This window comes from Pseudophryne corroboree, chromosome 8, assembly GCF_028390025.1.
Source record: "Pseudophryne corroboree isolate aPseCor3 chromosome 8, aPseCor3.hap2, whole genome shotgun sequence".
NCBI lineage: Eukaryota > Metazoa > Chordata > Amphibia > Anura > Myobatrachidae > Pseudophryne > Pseudophryne corroboree.
In genome coordinates, this window is record NC_086451.1 from 21,309,823 (window position 1) to 21,333,688 (window position 23,866).

Below are 23,866 nucleotides of genomic sequence, written 5' to 3' on the forward strand. Positions count from 1 at the left end.
TATTTAAAAAGGGGTTTATTGGATAAAAACAAGTAAATGAAAACAATGAAATTAAAAAACACAGGGGGAGTATTGGCCACGAGGGAGGAACCGTCAGACAGGGAAACCGGCAGGACTATCCACAATAGCTCACATGGCCCGGTACCAAATAAACTTAAAGGATTGAGACGGTCGTACCTTTCCCCGGTCGTGCAGGTTTCTAATCCAAGTGGACCAAGTCCCTCCTCCCAGCCAACGCGTTTCGAGAAGTCTCTCTTTATCAAGGCTGGAGGTCTGTTCCTGAGAATGCATATTTATAATAAATTTACAATTGGGCTCCCGATTGCGTCACTTCCGGTTTCGGAGCTAACCGGAAGTGCGGGTCCGCCACAAAGGGACATCGCTTGGTTAAGACATTATGAGTTTAAACATTAAGATGGCAAGTTCCCAAGTGGGTCATCTTTTGATGTTGCAAATGACTTGTAATGGAATCATTTTGACTGAGTATTCCCGGAGTTTTCGGCCGTGACCGGAAGTGGCCGTCTGGTGTTATGGGTAATGTAGTTTTACAAGCTAGGAAGGTCCGTCGGCGGAAGTGGCCGGCGAGCGTGATAGATGACACAGTCACTGTTTACAATGTTCAAGTCTCTTACGGCGGAAGTGCCCGCCAGGTATCATGGGAAGTGTAGTTTTTACTCCCGGAATTTTCGGCCGTGACCGGAAGTGGCCGTCTTGTGTTATGGGTAATGTAGTTTTACAAGCTAGGAGGGTCCGTCGGCGGAAGTGGCCTGCGAGCGTGATAGATGACGCAGTCACTATTTACAATGTTCAAGTCTCTTACGGCGGAAGTGCCTGCCAGGTATCATGGGAAGTGTAGTTTTGTCGGAGGGTTGTCAAGAGGTTAGAATTGGAAGTGACATTGGAGACTGATGGGAAATGTAGTTCCCAGAGTCTTTTATTTGAAAGTTCCTGGTAAAATTAATGCTTCCTTAATGTCCTTTTGGCGATTTTCCAATCAAAAAATAAGAGGCCATAATCAGGGGCCGTGGAGCATGCTGGGAGATGTAGTTCTGAGTGTTTAGAAAATCACTTTTTATCTTGGTGGGCCTTCATGATGAGGAATGGATTTTTTGCTGAAAAAAAAGAAGAGAAACATCCTATGAAAGAATAATTAATAAATAAATAAAAATAAAATGAAAATGAATAAAAATAAAAAATAAAACCTTTATGTGTTTTAAACCATACCCACTTAGTGTAAGTGAGGTACGATTCACCTACCAAAGATCCTCCCACTTGTAAGAAGAAAAAAAGTGTACATTATCCCTATTGAGACTCCCCAAAAAAACTCAAAATTTGCTATTTTGTGTTTTTCATAATACCACACCGTTTGACCGCATCATCCGTGGAGGAAACATCATCCTTCCCTCAGGAATTAGAAATACACTGAAAATACCCAGATAAGTATCTTTTTTCATTTTTTCAAAAATATCCATAATTTCCCAGCTGAATCATCAGCTCTATTTCCCACCCCTTCCAGCGCCCACTCCCTGCACCCATACCTTTTGTTCAGTTCTACCCATTTGGATTATTATCTGGGATTAATCCAGTGGTGCAAGAGAGAGGCAGCAGGTATATTCACCCATCAGGAGCGCCTCATTCATTCTACCAAATTTTTGTTCAAACAGCCCCCGCAGCAGCTGTGGAGGCGACGCCACTGATTGCTGCTGTGAGTACGGGAAGGAGCTGGAGGGCACAGCGCGCACCTCTCCTGGGTCTCCGGCGACGGCGGTGTGTCTGTCAAAGGAAGTGTCGGTTCGTGAGCCAATCAGAGCTGGCGGTCCGGCAGCCAATCAGGAGCCGCAGCTGCCGGTCCGCGAGCTCTGATTGGCTCACGAACCGACACTTCCTTTGATGGACACACCGCTGGAGACACAGGACGGACAAAGCCAGGAGAGGCGCACAATGTGTTCCACCCCTGGCCTCACACTGGAATACATCTACAGAGTGTGTGTGTGTCATGGAATCAGTACGGGATCCCGGAGGTCGGAATACCGACACCGGGATCCCAAAAGGGGGGCAAGCGCAACGCAGTCCCTTGCGGGCTCGGTGCCTCGCTACGCCCGGCACACTAATATATTCTCCCTCTATGGGTGTCGTGGACACCCACAGAGGGAGAATATGTCAGGATTTTGCCGGTCAGGATCCTGGTGTCGGTTTTCCGTGCGGCGGGATCTTGACCGCATCCCTGTGTAATGACACCCGTGTAGCAGGGAACCCTAGGTGCCACTTATCCCGGCATGGATGTGGCCAGGTGTGACGTCAGCGCATGTCACATGTATGTAGCATGACGGATCACCGCCTCCTCTGTTTGGGATCGTCTTGAGTTTTACACCCGCAGATCTGATAGTTACACCCTGTACTTGGGCCGCCCAATCTGAGTGACCCGATAGGAGGAAGACGGTGACTAGCTACCATTACCGCAGCCTACCACGGTCCTCGGCTGCCCTACAGCCCCCGCAGCAGCAGCGCCCGCTCCCCTCTCACCCAGGGTCTCCCCTCTACAGACCGCAGAGCCGCTCACTGCCCAGCTGACAGTTCCCAGCATGCAACGGGAAACCCAACAAGCCAGGGGTGGAAGGCGCATGAGTGCTCCTTCCAGGACTCACAGCAGCGGGGGATGGTGTGTACCTGGCACTGTAGGGGCATATGGGGCACTGGGTGCATATGTGGTACTGGGAGCACAGCCCTCGCAACAAGCATTACCCCCTGTTAACAAGCACAACACCCAGCTCATGAAATCCCTGGCAACAAGCATTACCCCCTAGCAACGAGCATGACACCCAGTGCATGAAACCCCTGGCAACAAATATTACCCCCTGGCACTGAGCTTGACACCCAGCGCATGATACCCCTGGCAACAAGCATAACACCTAGCGCATGAAACCCCTGGCAATGAGCATGACACCCTGAGCATGAAAATCCCTGGCAACGTGCATGGAACCAAGAGCATGAAACCCCTGGCAACGAGCAGGTAATTTAAAAGTAATTAGAAGCCTTACTGTAGGGCTTAATGTGTAATGGGCATTGTGGTGTGTGGCATAATGTGTCACGGACATTGCGGTGTGTGGCATAATGTGTCACGGACATTGCGGTGTGTGGCATAATATGTCACAGGCATTGCATACTATATCATGGGCATTGTTGTATAATGTCTCAGGGGCATTGCAGTGTGTGGCATAATGTATAATGGGCATTTCTCATACGTCCTAGAGGATGCTAGGGACTCCAAGAGGACCATGGGGTATAGACGGATCCGCAGGAGCTTGGGCACACTATAAAGACTTAAACTGTGTGTACTGGCTCCTCCCTCTATGTCCCTCCTCCAGGCCTCAGTTAGACTTTGTGCCCAGGAGTGACTGGACACACACTGGGGGAGCTCTACTGAGTTTCTCTAGAAAAGACTTTGGGGGTAATTCCAAGTTGATCGCAGCAGGATTTTTGTTAGCAATTGGGCAAAACCATGTGCACTGCAGGGGAGGCAGATATAACATGTGCAGAGAGAGTTAGATTTGGGTGGGGTGTGTTCAATCTGCAATCTAATTTGCAGTGTAAAAATAAAGCAGCCAGTATTTACCCTGCAGAGAAATAAAATAACCCACCCAACTCTAACTCTCTCTGCACTTGTGTTATATCTGCCCCCCCTGCAGTGCACATGGTTTTGCCCAATTGCTATCAAAAATCCTGCTGCGATCAACTTGAAATTACCCCCTTTGCTAGGTTTTTTATTTTCAGGGAGAGCTGCTGACTACAGGCTCCCTGCATTGTGGGAGTGAGGGGAGAGAAGCAGACCTACTTCTGTGAGTTAAAGGCTCTGCTTCTTAGGCTACTGGACACCATTAGCTCCAGAGGGTTGGATCACTTGGTGCGCCTAGCTGCTTGTTCCCGGAGCCGCGCCGTCACCCCCCTCACAGAAGAAAGAAGTCAGGTGAGTATTAGAAGAACAGAAGACTTCAGTGACGGCAGAAGACTTCGCTCCATGCTCCCAGACACTTCACCAATGGCACTTGCAGGGTGCCTGGGGGGGGGGGGGGGGGGGGGCTGGGGGATGCGCCCTGGGCAGCAGTTACTGAGGTTTTTGGTTGCCAAAAAAGCCCTATATGGTGTCCGATCACGGTATAGGGGACCCCCGCCAGTTTTCAGATTCAAATTTTAGCGGGCTACAGCGCCCCGGGAAAGGGGCGGGGCTTAGCCGCACATTGCTCACCAGCGCCATTTTCTTGTATCTCTTCAGTGCTGCAGAGACGCTGGCCCGGTCCGCCACGCTCCCGCAAGCACAGGGAGGAAAATCGGGGGGGGGGGGGGGGCACATAAATTTGGTGCTTTTCTCTGACGTCCTAGTGGATGCTGGGAACTCCGTAAGGACCATGGGGAATAGCGGCTCCGCAGGAGACTGGGCACAAAAGTAAAGCTTTAGGACTACCTGGTGTGCAGTGGCTCCACCCCCTATGACCCTCCTCCAAGCCTCAGTTAGATTTTTGTGCCCGGCCGAGAAGGGTGCACACTAGGGGCTCTCCTGAGCTTCTTAGTGAAAGTTTAGTTTTAGGTTTTTTATTTTCAGTGAGACCTGCTGGCAACAGGCTCACTGCATCGAGGGACTAAGGGGAGAAGAAGCGAACTCACCTTCGTGCAGAGTGGATTGGGCTTCTTAGGCTACTGGACACCATTAGCTCCAGAGGGACCGAACACAGGCCCAGCCTCGGAGCTCGGTCCCAGAGCCGCGCCGCCGGCCCCCTTACAGAGCCAGAAGCAAGAAGAGGTCCGGAAAAATCGGCGGCAGAAGACATCAGTCTTCAACAAGGTAGCGCACAGCACTGCAGCTGTGCGCCATTGTTACTCAGGCACACTGAGGGTGCAGGGCGCTAGGGGGGGGCGCCCTGAGCAGCAATGTAAACACCTTTGCTGGCATAAATACACCACATATAGCCCCCAGGGCTATATGGATGTATTTTAACCCCTGCCAGAACTCACCAAAAAGCGGGAAGAAAAGGCCGCCGAGAAGGGGGCGGAGCCTATCTCCTCAGCACACGAGCGCCATTTTCCATCACAGCTCCGCTGGAAGGACGTCTCCCTGACTCTCCCCTGCAGTCCTGCACTACAGAAAAGGGTAAAAAAGAGAGGGGGGGCACTAATTTGGCGCAGTTGTAATACTAACAGCAGCTATAAAGGAAAAAGCACATTATTATAATGGTATTCCTGTCTATATATAGCGCTCTGGTGTGTGCTGGCATACTCTCCCTCTGTCTCCCCAAAGGGCTAGTGGGGTCCTGTCCTCTATCAGAGCATTCCCTGTGTGTGTGCGGTGTGTCGGTACGATTGTGTCGACATGTTTGAGGAGGAAAATGAGATGGAGGCGGAGCAATTGCCTATTATAGAGTTGTCATCCCCTAGGGAGTCGACACCTGAGTGGATGAGCTTATGGAAGGAATTACGTGACAGTGTCAGCTCTTTACGACAGACAGTTGACGACATGAGACAGCCGGCTACTCAGCTTGTGCCTGTCCAGGGGTCTCAAACGCCATCAGGGGCTTTAAAACGCCCGTTACCTCAAATGGCAGACACGGATACTGACTCCAGTGTCGATGATGAGGAGACAAACGTGACTTCCACTAGGGCCACACGTTACATGATTGAAGCAATGAAAAATGTATTGCATATCTCTGATAATACAAGTACCACTAAAAAGGGTATTATGTTTGGTGAGAAAAAACTGCCTGTAGTTTTTCCTGTATCCGAGGAATTAAATGAAGTGTGTGATGAGGCGTGGGTTTCCCCCGATAAAAAACTGATAATTCCTAAAAGGTTATTGGCATCGTACCCTTTCCCGCCAGAGAATAGGGCACGTTGGGAAACACCCCCTAGGGTGGATAAAGCGCTCACACGCTTGTCTAAACAGGTAGCACTACCCTCTCCTGATACGGCCGCCCTAAAGGAACCTGCCGATAGAAAGCTGGAGAATATCCTAAAATGTATATACACTCACACGGTTGTTATACTGCGACCAGCAATCGCCTCTGCCTGGATGTGCAGTGCTGGGGTGGCGTGGTCTGATTCCCTGACTGAAAATATTGATACCCTAGATAGGGACAGTATATTACTGACTATAGAGCATTTGAAGGATGCATTTCTATATATGCGTGATGCACAGAGGGATATTTGCCGACTAGCATCAAGAGTTAGCGCGCTGTCCATTTCTGCAAGAAGAGGTTTATGGACGCGGCAGTGGTCAGGTGATGCGGATTCTAAAAGGCACATGGAAGTATTGCCTTATAAAGGGGAGGAGTTATTTGGGGTAGGTCTATCAGACCTGGTAGCCACGGCAACTGCTGGAAAATCCACATTTTTTACCCCAGGTAGCTTCTCAACCTAAGAAGACGCCGTATTATCAGGCGCAGTCCTTTCGGCCCCATAAGGGCAAGCGGGCAAAAGGCGCCTCATTTCTGCCCCGTGGCAGAGGGAGAGGGAAAAGGCTGCAACAAACAGCCAGTTCCCAGGAACAAAAGCCCTCTCCCGCCTCCGCAAAGTCCTCAGCATGACGCTGGGGCTTTACAAGCGGACTCAGGCACGGTGGGGGCCCGTCTCAAGAAGTTCAGTGCGCAGTGGGCCCACTCGCAAGTGGACCCCTGGATCCTTCAGGTGGTATCTCAGGGGTACAAATTGGAATTCGAGACGTCTCCCCCTCGCCGTTTTCTAAAGTCTGCTTTACCGACGTCTCCCTCAGACAGGGAGGCAGTATTGGAAGCCATTCACAAGCTGTATTCCCAGCAGGTGATAATCAAGGTACCCCTCCTACAACAGGGAAAGGGGTACTATTCCACACTATTTGTGGTACCGAAGCCGGACGGCTCGGTGAGACCAAATTTAAACCTAAAATCCTTGAACACTTACATACAAAGGTTCAAATTCAAGATGGGGTCACTCAGAGCAGTGATTGCAAACCTGGAAGAAGGGGACTATATGGTGTCTCTGGACATCAAAGATGCTTACCTACATGTCCCAATTTACCCTTCTCACCAAGGGTACCTCAGGTTTGTGGTACAGAACTGTCACTATCAGTTTCAGACGCTGCCGTTTGGATTGTCCACGGCACCCCGGGTCTTTACCAAGGTAATGGCCGAAATGATGATACTCCTTCGAAAGAAGGGAGTTTTAGTTATCCCTTACTTGGACGATCTCCTGATAAGGGCAAGATCCAGGGAACAGTTGGAAGTCGGGGTAGCACTATCTCAGATAGTGCTGCGCCAGCACGGTTGGATTCTCAATATTCCAAAATCGCAGCTGATCCCGACGACACGACTTCTATTCCTAGGGATGATCCTGGACACAGTCCAGAAAAAGGTGTTTCTCCCGGAGGAGAAAGCCAGGGAGTTATCCGAACTAGTCAGAAATCTCCTAAAACCAGGCCAAGTCTCAGTGCATCAATGCACAAGGGTCCTGGGAAAGATGGTGGCTTCTTACGAAGCAATCCCATTCGGCAGATTCCACGCAAGAACCTTCCAGTGGGATCTGCTGGACAAATGGTCCGGGTCGCATCTTCAGATGCATCAGCGGATAATCTTGTCACCAAGGACAAGGGTGTCTCCTGTGGTGGTTGCAGAGTGCTCATCTTCTAGAGGGCCGCAGATTCGGCATTCAGGACTGGGTCCTGGTGACCACGGATGCCAGCCTGAGAGGCTGGGGAGCAGTCACACAGGGAAGAAATTTCCAGGGCTTGTGGTCAAGCCTGGAGACATCACTTCACATAAATATCCTGGAGCTAAGGGCCATCTACAATGCTCTAAGCCTAGCAAGACCTCTGCTTCAAGGTCAGCCGGTGCTGATCCAGTCAGACAACATCACGGCAGTCGCCCACGTAAACAGACAGGGCGGCACAAGAAGCAGGAGGGCAATGGCAGAAGTTGCAAGGATTCTTCGCTGGGCGGAAAATCATGTGATAGCACTGTCAGCAGTGTTCATTCCGGGAGTGGACAACTGGGAAGCAGACTTCCTCAGCAGACACGACCTCCACCCGGGAGAGTGGGGACTTCACCCAGAAGTCTTCCACATGATTGTGAACCGTTGGGAAAAACCAAAGGTGGACATGATGGCATCCCGCCTCAACAAAAAACTAGACAGGTATTGCGCCAGGTCAAGGGACCCTCAGGCAATAGCTGTGGACGCTCTGGTAACACCGTGGGTGTACCAGTCAGTGTATGTGTTCCCTCCTCTGCCTCTCATACCCAAGGTACTGAGAATCATAAGAAGGAGAGGAGTAAGGACTATACTCGTGGCTCCGGATTGGCCAAGAAGGACTTGGTACCCGGAACTTCAAGAGATGCTCACAGAGGACCCGTGGCCTCTACCTCTAAGAAGGGACCTGCTCCAGCAGGGACCCTGTCTGTTAAAGGACTTACCGCGGCTGCGTTTGACGGCATGGCGGTTGAACGCCGGATCCTGAAGGAAAAAGGCATTCCGGATGAAGTCATCCCTACCCTGATCAAAGCCAGGAAGGATGTAACCGTGCAGCATTATCACCGTATTTGGCGTAAATATGTTGCATGGTGCGAGGCCAGGAAGGCCCCTACAGAGGAATTTCAACTGGGTCGTTTCCTGCATTTCCTGCAAACAGGACTGTCTATGGGCCTAAAATTAGGGTCCATTAAGGTTCAAATTTCGGCCCTGTCGATTTTCTTCCAGAAAGAACTGGCTTCAGTTCCTGAGGTTCAGACGTTTGTCAAAGGGGTACTGCATATACAGCCTCCTTTTGTGCCTCCAGTGGCACCTTGGGATCTCAATGTAGTTTTGGGGTTCCTAAAATCACATTGGTTTGAACCACTCACCACTGTGGACTTAAAATATCTCACATGGAAAGTGGTAATGCTGTTGGCCCTGGCTTCAGCCAGGCGTGTCTCAGAATTGGCGGCTTTGTCATATAAAAGCCCTTACCTAATTTTTCATACGGACAGGGCAGAATTGAGGACTCGTCCTCAATTTCTCCCTAAGGTGGTTTCAGCATTTCACTTGAACCAGCCTATTGTGGTACCTGCGGCTACTAGGGACTTGGAGGACTCCAAGTTGCTGGACGTAGTCAGGGCCCTGAAAATATATGTTTCCAGGACGGCTGGAGTCAGAAAATCTGACTCGCTGTTTATCCTGTATGCACCCAACAAGCTGGGTGCTCCTGCTTCTAAGCAGACTATTGCTCGTTGGATTTGTAGTACAATTCAGCTTGCACATTCTGTGGCAGGCCTGCCACAGCCAAAATCTGTAAAAGCCCATTCCACAAGGAAGGTGGGCTCATCTTGGGCGGCTGCCCGAGGGGTCTCGGCTTTACAACTTTGCCGAGCAGCTACTTGGTCAGGGGCAAACACGTTTGCAAAATTCTACAAATTTGATACCCTGGCTGAGGAGGACCTGGAGTTCTCTCATTCGGTGCTGCAGAGTCATCCGCACTCTCCCGCCCATTTGGGAGCTTTGGTATAATCCCCATGGTCCTTACGGAGTTCCCAGCATCCACTAGGACGTCAGAGAAAATAAGATTTTACTTACCGATAATTCTATTTCTCGTAGTCCGTAGTGGATGCTGGGCGCCCATCCCAAGTGCGGATTGTCTGCAATACTTGTACATAGTTATTGTTACAAAAATCGGGTTATTATTGTTGTGAGCCATCTTTTCAGAGGCTCCTCTGTTATCATGCTGTTAACTGGGTTCAGATCACGGGTTGTACGGTGTGATTGGTGTGGCTGGTATGAGTCTTACCCGGGATTCAAAATCCTTCCTTATTGTGTACGCTCGTCCGGGCACAGTATCCTAACTGAGGCTTGGAGGAGGGTCATAGGGGGAGGAGCCAGTGCACACCAGGTAGTCCTAAAGCTTTACTTTTGTGCCCAGTCTCCTGCGGAGCCGCTATTCCCCATGGTCCTTACGGAGTTCCCAGCATCCACTACGGACTACGAGAAATAGAATTATCGGTAAGTAAATTCTTATTTTTTCATTTTATGTAACAGTGCTGATCATATTACTGGCTTGTGTTAGTGTATGGGCGCTGGGGTGTGAGCTGGCATACTCTCTCTGTGTCTCTCCATAAGGGCTTCTCTGTGGGTCTGTCCCCGGGCTTGTGGACCGTGTGAGTGTGGGTGTGTCGGCACAAGGTGTCGACATGTCTGAGCCTGGGTGTTCCTCCCCGGAGGAAGTTGGGGGGGCTGCAGAAAAGGATTTGAGTATGTATCTGTCGGCGCAGCCGACTGCTGATTGGATGACTATGCTGAGTAAGCTGAATGCTAACGTGGCTTTATTGTCAAAGAGGCTGGATAAATCTGATTCTCAGACACAAACATGGAGAAAGTCGGTGGAGGACGCATTGTCTCAGGTACAAACAGTCTCAGGGTCACAGAAGCGTGCTTTTAACCAGATGGCAGATACAGGTACTGACACGGACTCTCACTCCGAGGTCGATTTAAATGAGGCTTCTCTGCATCCACCGGTTGTCAAGAGTATTCAGTACATGATTATAGCCATAAAAGAGGTTTTATGTAGATCTGAGGAACCTGCCATTCCTGACACAAGAGTTTGTTTATTTAAGGGGAAAAGACCTGAGGTAAAGTTTCCCCCCTTTCATGAAATGAAGGCTCTTTGTGAAAAGGCTTGGGAGTCGCCCGAAAAAAAGTGGCAGATTCCCAAGCGAATTTTAATGGCATATCCTTTTCCCTCTGACGATAGGGAAAAATGGGAGTCGTCTCCAAATGTGGACAAGGCTCTATCCCGATTGTCCAAGAAGGTGGCGCTTCAGTCTCCGGACACGGTTGCCCTCAAGGATCCGGCGGATCGCAAGCTGGAGACGACGTTAAAGTCCATTTTCGTCAATATTGATACATTGCTCAGACCTGCTGTGGCGTCGGTATGGGTGAGTAGTGCTATTGCAAAGTGGGCTGAAAATTTGGCTTCTGATATGGATGCTCTTGATAAAGATAATATTCTTTTGACTCTCAGTTATATTAAGGACGCTGCAGATTTCCTAAAGGATGCGGCGAGGGATGTTGGCCTCTTGGGATCAAGAGCCAATGTCATGGCGATTTCGGCTAGGAGGGCGCTGTGGATTCACCAATGGAATGCTGATGCCGACTCCAAGAAGAATATGGAAGCTCTCCCTTTTAAAGGTAGTGTCTTGTTCGGTGAAGGCCTGACTGACCTGGTGTCGACTGCTACGGCGGGTTAGTCTTCTTTTCTTCCTTATTTCCCACACAACAGAAGAAGGCACCCCATCAGCAGATGCAGTCCTTTTGGTTCAATAAATACAAAAGAGGTAGGGGCTCGTCCTTCCTCACTTCACAGGGTAGAGGTAGGGGAATGAAGTCGCCTGCAGTATCAGGGACCCAGAACCAAAAGTCCTCCCCCGCCTCTACCAAGTCCACCGCATGACGCTGGGGCTCCCCTGGGGGAGTCCCTACCGGTGGGGGGGTTGTCTCCGATTCTTCATTCAGGTCTGGGTTCGTTCGGCTCTGGATCCTTAGGTCTTAGACATAGTGTCCCAAGGGTACAGACTGTCGGCCTTGCCAACTTCTCTTCCCGAAAGAGAGGTGGTAAGAGATGCAATACAAAATTTGTGTCAACAGAGGGTCGTGGTGCCGGTTCCCCATTCGGATCGGGGGAAGGGGTTCTATTCGAGCCTCTTTGTGGTGCCGAAGCCGGACGGTTCGGTCAGACCGATTCTGAACCTTAAATCCCTTAATCCATACTTGAAAACTTTCAAGTTCAAGATGGAGTCTCTTCGAGCGGTGATCTCCAGGCTCAAAGGGGGGGGAATTTTCTGGCGTCAGTCGATATAAAGGATGCTTACTTGCACATACCAATATTCCCTCCTCTTCAAGCTTTAATGAGGTTCGCGGTACAGGATTGTCATTACCAATTTCAGGCGTTGCCGTTTGGGCTTTCCACGGCCCCGAGGGTTTTCACCAAGGTAATGGCAGAGATGATGGTCCTCCTGCGCAAGCAGGGGGTCACTATTATCCCGTACTTGGACGATCTCCTGATAAAGGCGAGGTCCAAGGAGCAGTTGTTAAGAAATGTGGATCTCTCCCTGTCGGTTCTGCGACATCACGGTTGGATACTAAATTTGCCAAAGTCTCAGTTGATCCCGGCCACTCGGCTGCCCTTCCTGGGTATGATTCTAGACACGGAGTTGCAGAGAGTGTTTTTTCCGGAGGACAACGCTCTGGAAATACAGACAATGGTCAGGGAGCTTCTGAGACCGACAAGTGTGTCGATTCATCAATGAACTCGGGTTCTGGGGAAGATGGTTGTAGCTTACAAAGCCATTCCGTTTGGCAGGTTTCATGCCCAGGTGTTTCAGTGGGATCTACTGAACAAATGGTCCGGATCTCTCCTGCACATGCATCGGAAAATCAGTCTGTCCTTCAGGGCCAGGATTTCTCTCCTGTGGTGGCTGCAAAGCTCTCACCTTCTAGAGGGACGCCGATTCGGAATCCAGGACTGGGTCCTGCTGACAACAGATGCAAGTCTCCGAGGCTAAGGCGCAGTCACACAAGGAAGAAATTTCCAGGGAAAATGGTCAAACCAGGAGTCTTGTTTCCACATAAATGTTCTCGAGCTAAGAGCCATTTACAACGGCCTCCTACAAGCGAAGAGCCTTTTTCACGGTCGTCCTGTCCTGATCCAGTCGGACAACATAACAGCAGTGGCGTACGTAAACCGCCAAGGCGGAACAAGCAGCAGGGTGGCTATGGCGGAGGCCACAAGAATCCTTCGCTGGGCGGAACAGCACGTGAGCGCCCTGTCAGCAGTCTTCCTTCCGGGCGTGGACAACTGGGAAGCAGACTTCCTCAGCAGGCACGATCTACATCCGGGAGAGTGGGCTCTTCACCAAGAGGTATTTGTGGAAGTGACAGGGCGTTGGGGACTTCCTCTGATAGACATGATGGCGTCTCGCCTCAGCAAGAAGCTTCCGAGGTATTGTTCCAGGTCACGAGACCCCCAAGCCAGTGCAGTGGACGCCCTAGTAACTCCGTGGGTGTTTCAGTCGGTGTGTGTTCCCTCCGCTTCCTCTCATCCCAACGGTGCTGAGGATCGTACGACGAACATGGGTTCAGGCAATACTTGGTGTTCCAGATTGGCCACAGAGGGCCTGGTATCCGGATCTTCAGGAATTGCTAGTGGAAAATCCTTGGCCGCTTCCTCTAAGAGAGGATCTGTTACTACAAGGGCCCTGCGTGTTTCCGGACTTAACACGGTTGCATTTGACGGTGTGGGAGTTGAACGCCAAATCCTAGCTCGGAAAGGTATTCCCAGGGAGGTCATCCCCACTCTCCTAAAAGCTAGAAAGGAGGTCACGGCGAAGCATTATCATCGTATTTGGAGAAAATATGTGTCGTGGTGTGAAGCCAAGAAAGCTCCTACGGAGGAATTTCACTTGGGTCGTTTCCTCCATTTTTTTGCAGGCAGGCGTGGATGCAGGCCTGAAATTGGGTTCCATCAAAGTGCAGATTTCGGCTTTATCTATTTTCTTTCAAAAAGAATTGGCTGTCCTCCCAGAGGTTCAGACTTTCGTGAAGGGAGTGCTGCATATCCATCCTCCATTTGTGGCACCGTAGGATCTTGAAGTGGTGCTGCAGTTCCTTATGTCTCACTGGTTTGAACCTTTGTGTAAGGTTGAGTTAAAGATTCTCACTTGGAAAGTGGTCATGCTTTTGGCTCTGGCATCTGCCAGGCGAGTGTCGGAATTGGCGGCCTTGTCTCACAAGAGTCCTTATTTGATATTCCATTCGGATAGGGCGGAATTGAGGACTCGTCAACAATTTCTGCCGAAGGTGGTTTCTTCTTTCCACATTAACCAACCTATTGTGGTGCCTGTGGCTACGGATGCTGTGGCGGTTCCAAAATTGCTAGATGTTGTTAGAGCTTTGAAAATTTACGTTGCCTGGACGGCTCTTACCAGGAAAACAGAGGCTTTGTTTGTCCTGTATGCTTCCAACAAGATTGGTCATCCTGCTTCCAAGCAGAACATTGCGCGCTGGATTTGTAATACGATTCAGCACGCTCATTCTTCGGCTGGGTTGCCATTGCCGAAGTCAGTAAAGGCCCATTCTACCAGGAAGGTGGGCTCATCTTGGGCGGCTGCCCGAGGGGTCTCGGCACTTCAACTTTGCCGAGCAGCTACGTGGTTGGGTTCAAACACATTTGCTAAGTTTTACAAGTTTGATACCCTGGCTGAGGAGGACCTCATGTTTGCTCAATTGATGCTGCAGAGTCGTCCGCACTCTCCAGCCCGGTCTGGAGCTTTGGTATAGATCCCATGGTCCTTTTGGAGTCCCCAGCATCCTCTAGGATGTAAGAGAAAATAGGATTTTAGTACCTACCGGTAAATCCTTTTCTCCTAGTCCGTAGAGGATGCTGGGCGCCCGTCCCAGTGCGGAGTGTTACTTGCAGTTGTAGTATTACTGGTTGTATTTGTTTACACATGGGTTGTGTATTAGTTACTTCAGCTTGTTGCTGTTGTTCATTCATACAATTATCTGGTTTTATACTACTCCAGTTGTACGGTATGTTGTGGTGTGGGCTGGTATGTTCTCGCCCTTTATTTAAACAAAAATTCTTTCTCAAAATGTCTGTCTCTCCTGGGCACAGTTCCTATAACTGAGGTCTGGAGGAGGGGCATAGAGGGAGGAGCCAGTTCACACCCAGTTTAAGTCTTTATAGTGTGCCCAAGCTCCTGCGGATCCGTCTATACCCCACGGTCCTTTTGGAGTCCCCAGTATCCTCTACGAACTAGGAGAAAAGGATTTACCGGTAGGTACTAAAATCCTATTTGCGGTGTGTGGTATGTGTCACAGGCATTACGGTGTGTGGTATACTCTATCACAGGCATTGTGGTATAATGTGTCTCAGGCCCATTGCAGTGTGTGGCATAATGTGTCGGGGGCATTATGGTGTGTGCATATTGTGTCATGTGCATTATTGTGTGTGGCATAATGGCTAAGGCCATTGCAGTATGTGGCATAATGTATACGGGGCATTACTATAAGGAGGAAAAAGGACAAATAATGTAAGGGGCATGAATCAGGATTATTTTTTTTCCTATGGTGGCCAACATCTGGGCGTGCAGGTTGCAAAACTGGGGTATAAGGTAGTCTTTTCCTGCAATACCACGCCCCTTTATGCAAAGCCACACCCATTTCAGTAAGGCCACGACCCCTTTTTTGCAGGGTGCGCAGATTAATCCGTTTACTAGAGGCAATTAAGAGGGGGGGGGGGGGTTGACATGAGGAAGAACAATTTCTAGTTACGCCACTGGCTGCCAATCATAGACTATGTGGACAAACAGAAGTGAATCCTGTCCCTCACCACAGAATTGAACCTAAGGATGACATATAAACACAATTTACTTCATTGAATATTTTTTTCTAATATTCTCAATAAGAAGCGTTTTGTCCAGGAGTGCCGTGAAATTTTTTTTTATACTGCAGGGCGCCGTGAATAAATGAAATTTTGAGAACCACTGGGTTATGGTTTTACCACTTCATGTGGCTGAGGCTACTTTGTCTACATTTTGCATTCGGGAGTGTTTGAAGGCATCTGAATACTATTACAAATGTGGAATCTGTGGAGGTTTCACCAACTTTACTGTGTTTTACTGCAGGTTCGGGAAAGTCACCCAATTACCAAATCCAAATTTCTGCTGCGGGGTACACTGGGCTCCACATGGAATGACATTGGGCATACTTGCCGACTTTCTGGCTGCTCTCTCCGGGAGAGAGCAGCCAGGTCGGCTCAGCAGCGGGGCGGGCAGTGATGTGGAGTGAAGAGGGGGCGGGCCAGAGGCGTCATGGGGCGTGGCTGCAGAAATCGCGTCACGTAAGCCACGCCCCCCGCTGTGTAATGCCGCTATTATCGGCATTATACAGCAGGGGGCGTGGCTATGATGACGCGATTCAACAAGAATCGCGTCATCGCCTGCCCGGACCGCCCACTTTACTCGCTAAGTGGGTGGCCGGGCAGTGGGGAACCCCTGCAATCGGGAGACTTGCCTGTTCTTCCGGGGGGGCCGGGAGGGTCACCCGATTTTCGGGAGCCTCCCGGCCATTCCAGGAGAGTAGGCAAGTCTGACATTGGGGTGTAGAGTAGGATCTTGATCCCAGGCACCAACAGGCTAAAAGCTTTGACTGTTCCCAGAATGCATAGCGCCGCCTCCTCTATAACCCCGCCTCCGTGCACAGGAGCTCAGTTTTGTAGTTGGTGCCGTGCAGTAAGCAGGCATACAACAGGGGGGCTGCTCCAGCAGCCCTGAAAAGAGCTTTTAAAGTGAAAAATGAAGACTTCAAGGGCTGCAGCAGAGGCACTGTAAGTGCTAGATGTCAGACATCTCCTGCTGCAGCTCCATCACCTCCCCCAGCGGCGCTGCACACTCCGGAGGCTCCAGTTTCTTCCAGTTAGTCACACACACTGCCGATGTTCTCCCGGATCACTTGGTCGCACTCAGGGAGGAGGTAAGTGGGTTCCCCCGAAGGGACCAACAGTAAATCGCGATCCCGCGTACAGGGACCCCACTAGACCACCAGGACATGGGCACAGGTCGGTTTTCTCTCATAAACCGTTTATATGAGCCCACAGTACCCGGTGGTGAAGTCCAGCAGGGGAATACGGCTTTGACCTGTAGCCCCTCCCCCAGCCCTAGGGCGCCATTTAGAGTAAATGTTCCCGCCCTGGAGCTGCATCTCTCTCTCCCTCACTCCCTGTCAGCGTTTGGACGCCATTAGGACAAGCTGAGCTGATCCTGGGACTGTTTGGGCAAATCCTCCTCTGTAAAGCCACCTGCATGTCGGCGCTGTGCATTTTACAGGACACTTAAGTATTCTACATGTCTGCTGACAGTGTTAGTTAAGAAAGAGAGTGCATTTAGTCAGGGTTATATAGTACAAGTACCCTGTGATATACATCCAGTCCTTACTGTGCATTGATATATCTATTGATTATATAGCTGTACTTAGTACTACTCTGTATTGCTAGTCCAGTGCAGTTTTATTGCATGCCACAATTTCTGCATTGTACAAACTCTGACTCTGTGTTTGTGCATGTAGCTGCTGTGTGACCCCCACCTGTGCGTCAGGTTTATCATTTAATATAGGTATTTCACAAGATATACTCAGTGTGTATTTTTCTCTGAGATTTTTAGTCACCATATACCTCTTGAATTCCCTGTTAGTGCTGTGACACTGCACAGGGGATTCTTGTCAGGTATTGTGCTGCTGATATTGTGCTGGGTTGCCCTGCATTGAGCTTTCAGATATGTCCGCTACAAAGGGCAATAGTGCTGGGGCTGATCCCACATTGTGTGGTGGTGACGCTGCAGACACATTTGAGGAAAACATAGCAGCTGAGGGTTCAGGTTCTGGGGGTTCCTTACCCCCCAGTGGGATCGTAGCAACAGGGGTTCAAAATGACCCACCTTGGGCTACCTTCTCCACGCTATTGAATACTCTGGTAACTAGACTAACGCCCCCTATGGGACCTCCTGTGCCGGTGGAACCGCTTATGGTCCCCGCGGTTAACCCGCGATGGACAGATCAACTGTCTGCTCAGTTACTGTATTTGAACCAATCACTGACTACTCAGAAGTCTAACCCCTACCCACCTAAGACCAAGGGGTCCTCTAAGCGGGTCATTACTTCCTCACAATCCACCAACGTCCCAGACACCTCATCTGATGAGGATGGAGTTTGTACTGACCCCACAGATCTGATCCTGATGCTTCTGATGGGGAATCTGTTTCACAGGTGGATGTTCCTGACTTGTTGGAGGCTCTCAGGTTAATTCTTCAGATTACTGATGACCCGGTGCCTGATGCTTCCCCTAAGAAACCAGACAGATTTAAACGTCAGAAAGTGGTTAAACAAGTTTTACCTCATTCTGACCATTTAGTTGACATACGTCAGGAGTCCTGGGAAAAATCCACGAAAGAAATTCACGCCTCACAAGAAGATGCTGGCTCGCTATCCCCTCGCTGCGGAGCTAAGTAAAAATTGGGAAACACCCCCGCCAGTGGATTCACAGGTGGTGTGGCTGGTGGTATCCTCAGATCTGCCAGTAACTACCGTCACTTCTCTGAAAGAACCGATGGATAAGTGTGTGGAGGGTTGTTTAAAGGTGATTTACACTCTAGCAGGTGCTGTGTATCAGCCCACCATTGCAGCGACATGGGCTGCAGAGGCTATTGAAGTGTGGGCTCAGGAGTTGGAAGCTGAGATGTCTTCCAACGCTTCTGATCATGCTAGACCATGCTTATCGTATACTATCACAGCTTCTCATTACATTAAAGAGGCGGCTTCTGATGCCGGTATTCTGGCGGCCAAGGCTTCTACTACGTCCATACTGGCTCGCCGGATTCTATGGTTGCGGTCCTGGTCCGTGGATCTGGACTCTAAGAAAACCCTGGAGGTACTCCCTTTTAAGGGAAACATCCTTTTCGGAGAAGACCTCAACAAGATAGTGGCTGACTTAGCTTCTGCTAAAACATCTTGTCTACCTAGTACTGATCCTTCGGTACCGAAGGCTAAGAGTACTTCCTTTTGCTCCTTTCGTCCTTCAGGGCAAAGCAAAAGGTTAGGCGTACCCGAAACAGGCTGGCACTTCCAAACCCAATAAGCCCAAACCCAACTGGGCCTGGGCTGCCCATCAGCCTGCTGCCAAGACTGATAAGCCTGCCGCATGACGGGGCGGGCCTCCCTCTGGGGGATCCCAGGGTGGGGGGCCGACTTCTAGGGTATACCCAGGAATGGTTGAAGACCACTTCCAATGCCTGGTATGGGAAGTCGTCACTCGAAGTTACGCCATATCCTTCAAAAATCGTCACCCTCATCGATTTTGCCTGACAGACATCCCTTCGGATCAGATGAAGGCAAAAACTCTTCATTCGGTGGTATATTCCCTCCTGGACACAGGCATGGTAGTACAGGTGCCTCTGGCTCAAAATGGCAAGGGGTACTATTCACCGCTGTTCCTAGTCCCGAAACCGAATGGGTCCTCCCGGCCCATTCTCAACCTCAAGTCCTTGAACAAATTTGTGAGGGTCTCAAAGTTTCGTAAACTCTTTGCTGTATTGTTCTGGCCTTGAAACCTGGGGATTATATGGTCTCCCTGGACATACAGGATGCTTACCTGCATATTCCCATTGCAATGTCGCATCAGCAGTACCTGAGGTTTGCGGTTGACAACCTCCATTACCAATTTCAGGAGTTACCTTTTGATTTGGCCACGGCTCCGCGAGCCTTCACCAAGGTCATGGCGGTAATGACGTCTGTACTCTGCCGTCAAGGGGTCAGGATCCTACCGTATCTGGACGACTTGTTGATCCTGGCAAATTCCCCAGAAATTCTCCTACGCCATCTGGATCTGCCTATCCAGTTTCTGCAAGCCCACGGGTGGCTCATCAACTGGAAGAAATCTTCCCTGGTCCCTGCTCAGAGCATGGTGCACCTGGGGGCGTTGTTGGACACTTGCAACCAGCGGTTGTTCATGTCTCAGGAGAAAGTCCTGAAGCTTCAGGACAGGATTCGATACTTCCTATCTCGTCCGCAAGTGTCGATACATTCGGCAATGCAAGTGCTAGGTCTAATGGTGTTGGCTTTCGACATGGTGGAGTAAGCTCAATTCCATTCCCGCCCTCTGCAGAAGCTGATTCTTGTCAAGTGGGACGGCCTGCCTCACCGGATCAGGTCTCAAATGATCTCCTTGTCTCCGGAGGTCCGTCTGTCACTGAGCTGATGGCTTCAGGACCATCGATTGAGCAGGGGTCGTCCCTTCAGGATCTCCAACTGGGTCCTTCTGACGACGGATGCCAGTCTGAGAGGTTGGGGCGCGGTGTTGGAGCAACACTCCCTTCAGGGTCGGTGGACCAAGGAGGAGTCTCTCCTCCCGATAAACATTCTGGAATTGCAGGCGGTGTTCAACTCATTGAACTTGGCCCAGCATTTAATACAGAACAGACCTGTTCAAGTACAGTCGGACAACGCCACCACGGTGGCATACATCAATCATCAAGGCGGCACTCGAAGCCGCATGGCAATGAGGGAAGTATCAAGGATTCTTCAGTGGGCGGAACGCCATCTGCCAGCCATATCCGCAGTGTTCATTCCGGGGGTCCTAAACTGGGAAGCGGACTTTCTCAGTCGTCAGGACGTACACACTGGAGAGTGGAGCCTCCATCCAGAAGTGTTTCAACTTCTTGTGGACAGGTGGGGCCTTCCAGATGTGGACCTGATGGCGTCTCGACACAATCACAAGGTTCCGGTCTTCGGAGCAAGGACAAGGGATCCTCAAGCAGCGTTTGTGGATGCGCTGGCAATTCCATGGGACTTTCAGCTGCCATACGTGTTCCCTCCGGTGTCAGTCCTGCCCAGAGTAATAAGGAAGTTCAAGCAAGAAGGAGGAACCCTACTTCTGATCGCTCCCGCGTGGCTCAGACGGCATTGGTTCTCAGACCTTCAGGGTCTCTCGATAGAGCATCCCCTTCTACTTCCACAGCGCCCAGATCTCCTCGTTCAGGGCCCCTGTGTATATCAGGATTTAGCCCGGTTGGCTTTGACGGCGTGGCTCTTGAAGCTTCCGTCTTGAGGGCCAAAGGATTTTCTGAGACGGTCATTCAAACCATGTTGAAGGCCCAGAAACCGGCTTCTGCTCGGATTTACCATAGGGTCTGGAATTCTTACTTTGCTTGGTGCGCATCTAACCATTATGACGCTTACAACTTTAGTTCGACCAAACTTTTGGCCTTTTGGCCTGGACTTGGGCCTTCGTCTGGCCTCCATCAAGGTTCATATTTCTGCCTTGTCGGTTTGGTTCCAGAGAAAAATTGCGACTTTAAATGATGTGCATACGTTCACTCAGGGTGTGTTGCGGATACAACCTCCTTATGTCCCACCTGTGGCTCCTTGCGACTTGTCGGTGGTTCTGGAAGTGTTGCAAGGGTCTCCGTTTGAGCCTCTTGAATCTGCAGACCTTAAGTGGCTTTCTCTTAAGGTACTGTTTCTGCCAGCTATTGCCTCTGCTAGACGGGTGTCGGATTTGGGTGCCTTGTCTTGTAGGTCACCATATCTGATTTTTCACTGTGATCTGGCGGTTCTTAGAAAACGTCCTGGGTATTTACCTAAGGTGGTGTCTTCTTTCTACCTTAATCTGGAGATTGTGGTTCCGGCCTTTGCCTCTCCTGAATTGTCTTCCAAAGAGCGGTCTTTGGATGTGGTACGGGCTCTCCGTATCTATGTGAAGAGAACTGCTTCCCTTCGGAAGTCTGATTCTTTCTTTGTACTGTTTGTTTTTCACAAACGTGGCTGGCCTGCTCACAAGCAGACCCTGGCCAGATGGATTAGAATGGTGATTGCACATGCTTATGTACAGGCTGGACTTCCAGCTCCTGCTACCATTAAGGCCCATTCTGCTCGGTCTGTTGGACCTTCTTGGACGGCCCGCCGTGGTGCAACCCTTGAACAATTGTGCAAGGCGGCTACGTGGTCCTCAGTAAACACGTTCATAAGGTTCTATGCCTTTGATACTTCCACCTCCCAGAATGCTTCCTTTGGACGCCGGGTTCTTCTGCCCGCTACAGTGCGTCCCCTCCCATAAGGAACTGCTTTAGGACATCCCCTATGTCTATTCCCTGTGGAGCCCAGTGTACCCCGCAGCAGAAAACGGGATTTATGGTAAGACTTTTTGTTAAATCTCTTTCTGCGAGGTACACTGGGCTCCACAAGGCGCCCACCCTGACGCACTTAGCTTCTTTGGGTTGGCATGGCATTAGCCGCTGACACTTTCTCCTGTCGTGAGAATGTGGTGTATGTGGCTACTAACAGTTGTCTCTTTTGCATGCTACTGCATTGAACTGGTTAACAAAAACTGAGCTCCTGTGCACGGAGGCGGAGCTATAGAGGAGGCGGCACTATGCATTCTGGGAACAGTCAAAGCTTTTAGCCTGTTGGTGCCTCGGATCAAAATCTTACTCTACACCCCAATGTCATTCCCTGTGGAGCCCAGTGTACCTCGCAGAAAGAGATTTAACAACGGTAAGTTCTTACCATAAATCTTGTTTTTGCATCCAATCAGGTTGAAAAGAAGAAACCAGTCTAGTGAATGTAAAGGTTTTCCGAAGAAAGTAGAAGCTGTGTCCGTCGCCCTCATGCAGCGGGGCCAGGGCTGGGGGGGGGGGGGGGTTAAAGGGGACACCTGTACTGGACCCCAAGGATCAGAGGGGCCCCAGGGATATGCCCCTTAGTGCCCAGCAGGGATGTGAACCGTCTTGTCCAAATAGGTCATCGAGCTGTAGGGGGTGTGACCGCAGCCTCAGAGTGACAGGAGCCTCTCACACACTGACCGTGCGGAACCAGTGTGCACCCGCTCTTCCGGGTCCAGCTCTGTTGCAGTATTCCTGTGCCCTGTAGCGGCCTCTTCTGGTGGGGTGTGAGGGCCGCATGGTTCCTGCTGTGCGGTGTTCGGGTCTGGATACAGGGGAGTGCAGCGCAGTCTCTCTCCGGGGTAAGAGTGGTTTGGAGAGGGGATACAGGGCTTTGGGATGGGGGAGCTGGGAATGCAGCATGGAGTCATTGGGGAGAGACAGAGTGTGGGGTGTGTGGGAGGAAGGAGAGAAGGAGACACAAGATTGTGGTGTGTGTGTGGGGGGGAGAAAGGAGAGGGGGTGCGGTTACTTTAGGGCGGGGTTAAAGGATAGCTCCACCCAACTTATAAAATGGTATTTTAAAATAAATATTGATCGCCTTTAGCAGAGTGCTGATACTTACGATTTGGGGGTTTATTTACTAAACGGCAGCTTTCTAATGCCTTCCAATTACCGCCGTTGTTCGTCTGCAAAAAGCTCGGAGATAGATCAAATTGTGAGAGATAAAGTACCAACCAATCAGATCCTAACTCATTTTTCAAACCCAGCCTGTAACATGTAAGATACAGTAGGATCTGTTTAGCTAGTACTTTACCTTTATTTTATCTCTCTCTGAGCTTTGATAAAAACAGTGGGGGTAAGTCTGAGTTCATCGCAGCAAGAACTTTGTGAGCAGTTGGGCAAAACCATGTGCACTGCAGGGGAGGCAGATATAACATGTGCAGAAAGAGTTAGATTTGGGTGGGTTATTTTATTTCTGTGCAGGGTAAATACTGTCTGCTTTATTTTTACACTGCAAATTAGATTGCAGATTGAACACACCACACCCAAATCTAACTCTCTCTGCACATGTTATATCTGCCTCCCCTGCAGTGCACATGGTTTTGACCAACTGCTAACAAAATTCCTGCTGCGATCAACTTGGAATTACCCTCCATGTGCACTGCAGGGGAGGCAGATGTAACATGTGCAGAGAGAGTTAGATTTGGGTGGGGTGTGTTCAATCTGCAATTAATTTGCAGTGTAAAAATAAAGCAGACAGTATTTACCCTGCACAGAAACAAAATAACCCACCCAAATCTAAAGGGCCCTACACACTGGCCGACATGACTGCACGATATGAACGATCTCGTTCATTAATGAACGAGATACCGTTCATATCTTTCAGTGTGGAGGCACCAGCGATGAACGGTGTGCGGCCCCGCGCTCGTTCATCGCTGATCTCCCGTCGGCTGTACATGCAGGCCAATATGGACGATCTCGTCCATATTTGCCTGCACTTCAACGCAGCCGGGTGACGGGGGGAGTGAAGAAACTTCACTGCCCCCGCCACCGGGTCGCCTGTCTGCCGTATCCGCCGTCGGGCAGATCGGCCAGTGTGTAGGGCTTATAACTCTCTGCACATGTTACATCTGCCCCCCCTGCAGTGCACATGGTTTTGCCCAATTGCTAAC

General features: G+C 50.3%; 1 protein-coding gene across 1 annotated transcript in view; it reads right to left on the reverse strand.

Annotated features, from left to right (window-relative positions):
* The window catches only part of WAS (WASP actin nucleation promoting factor), an 83,183-nt gene continuing 59,317 nt past the window's right edge, over positions 1–23,866 (reverse strand). Inside the window, exon 13 of the mRNA XM_063936023.1 lies at positions 1–1,112. The gene's annotated coding sequence lies outside the window, so the exon portion shown is untranslated. The remainder of the gene's footprint in view (positions 1,113–23,866) is intronic.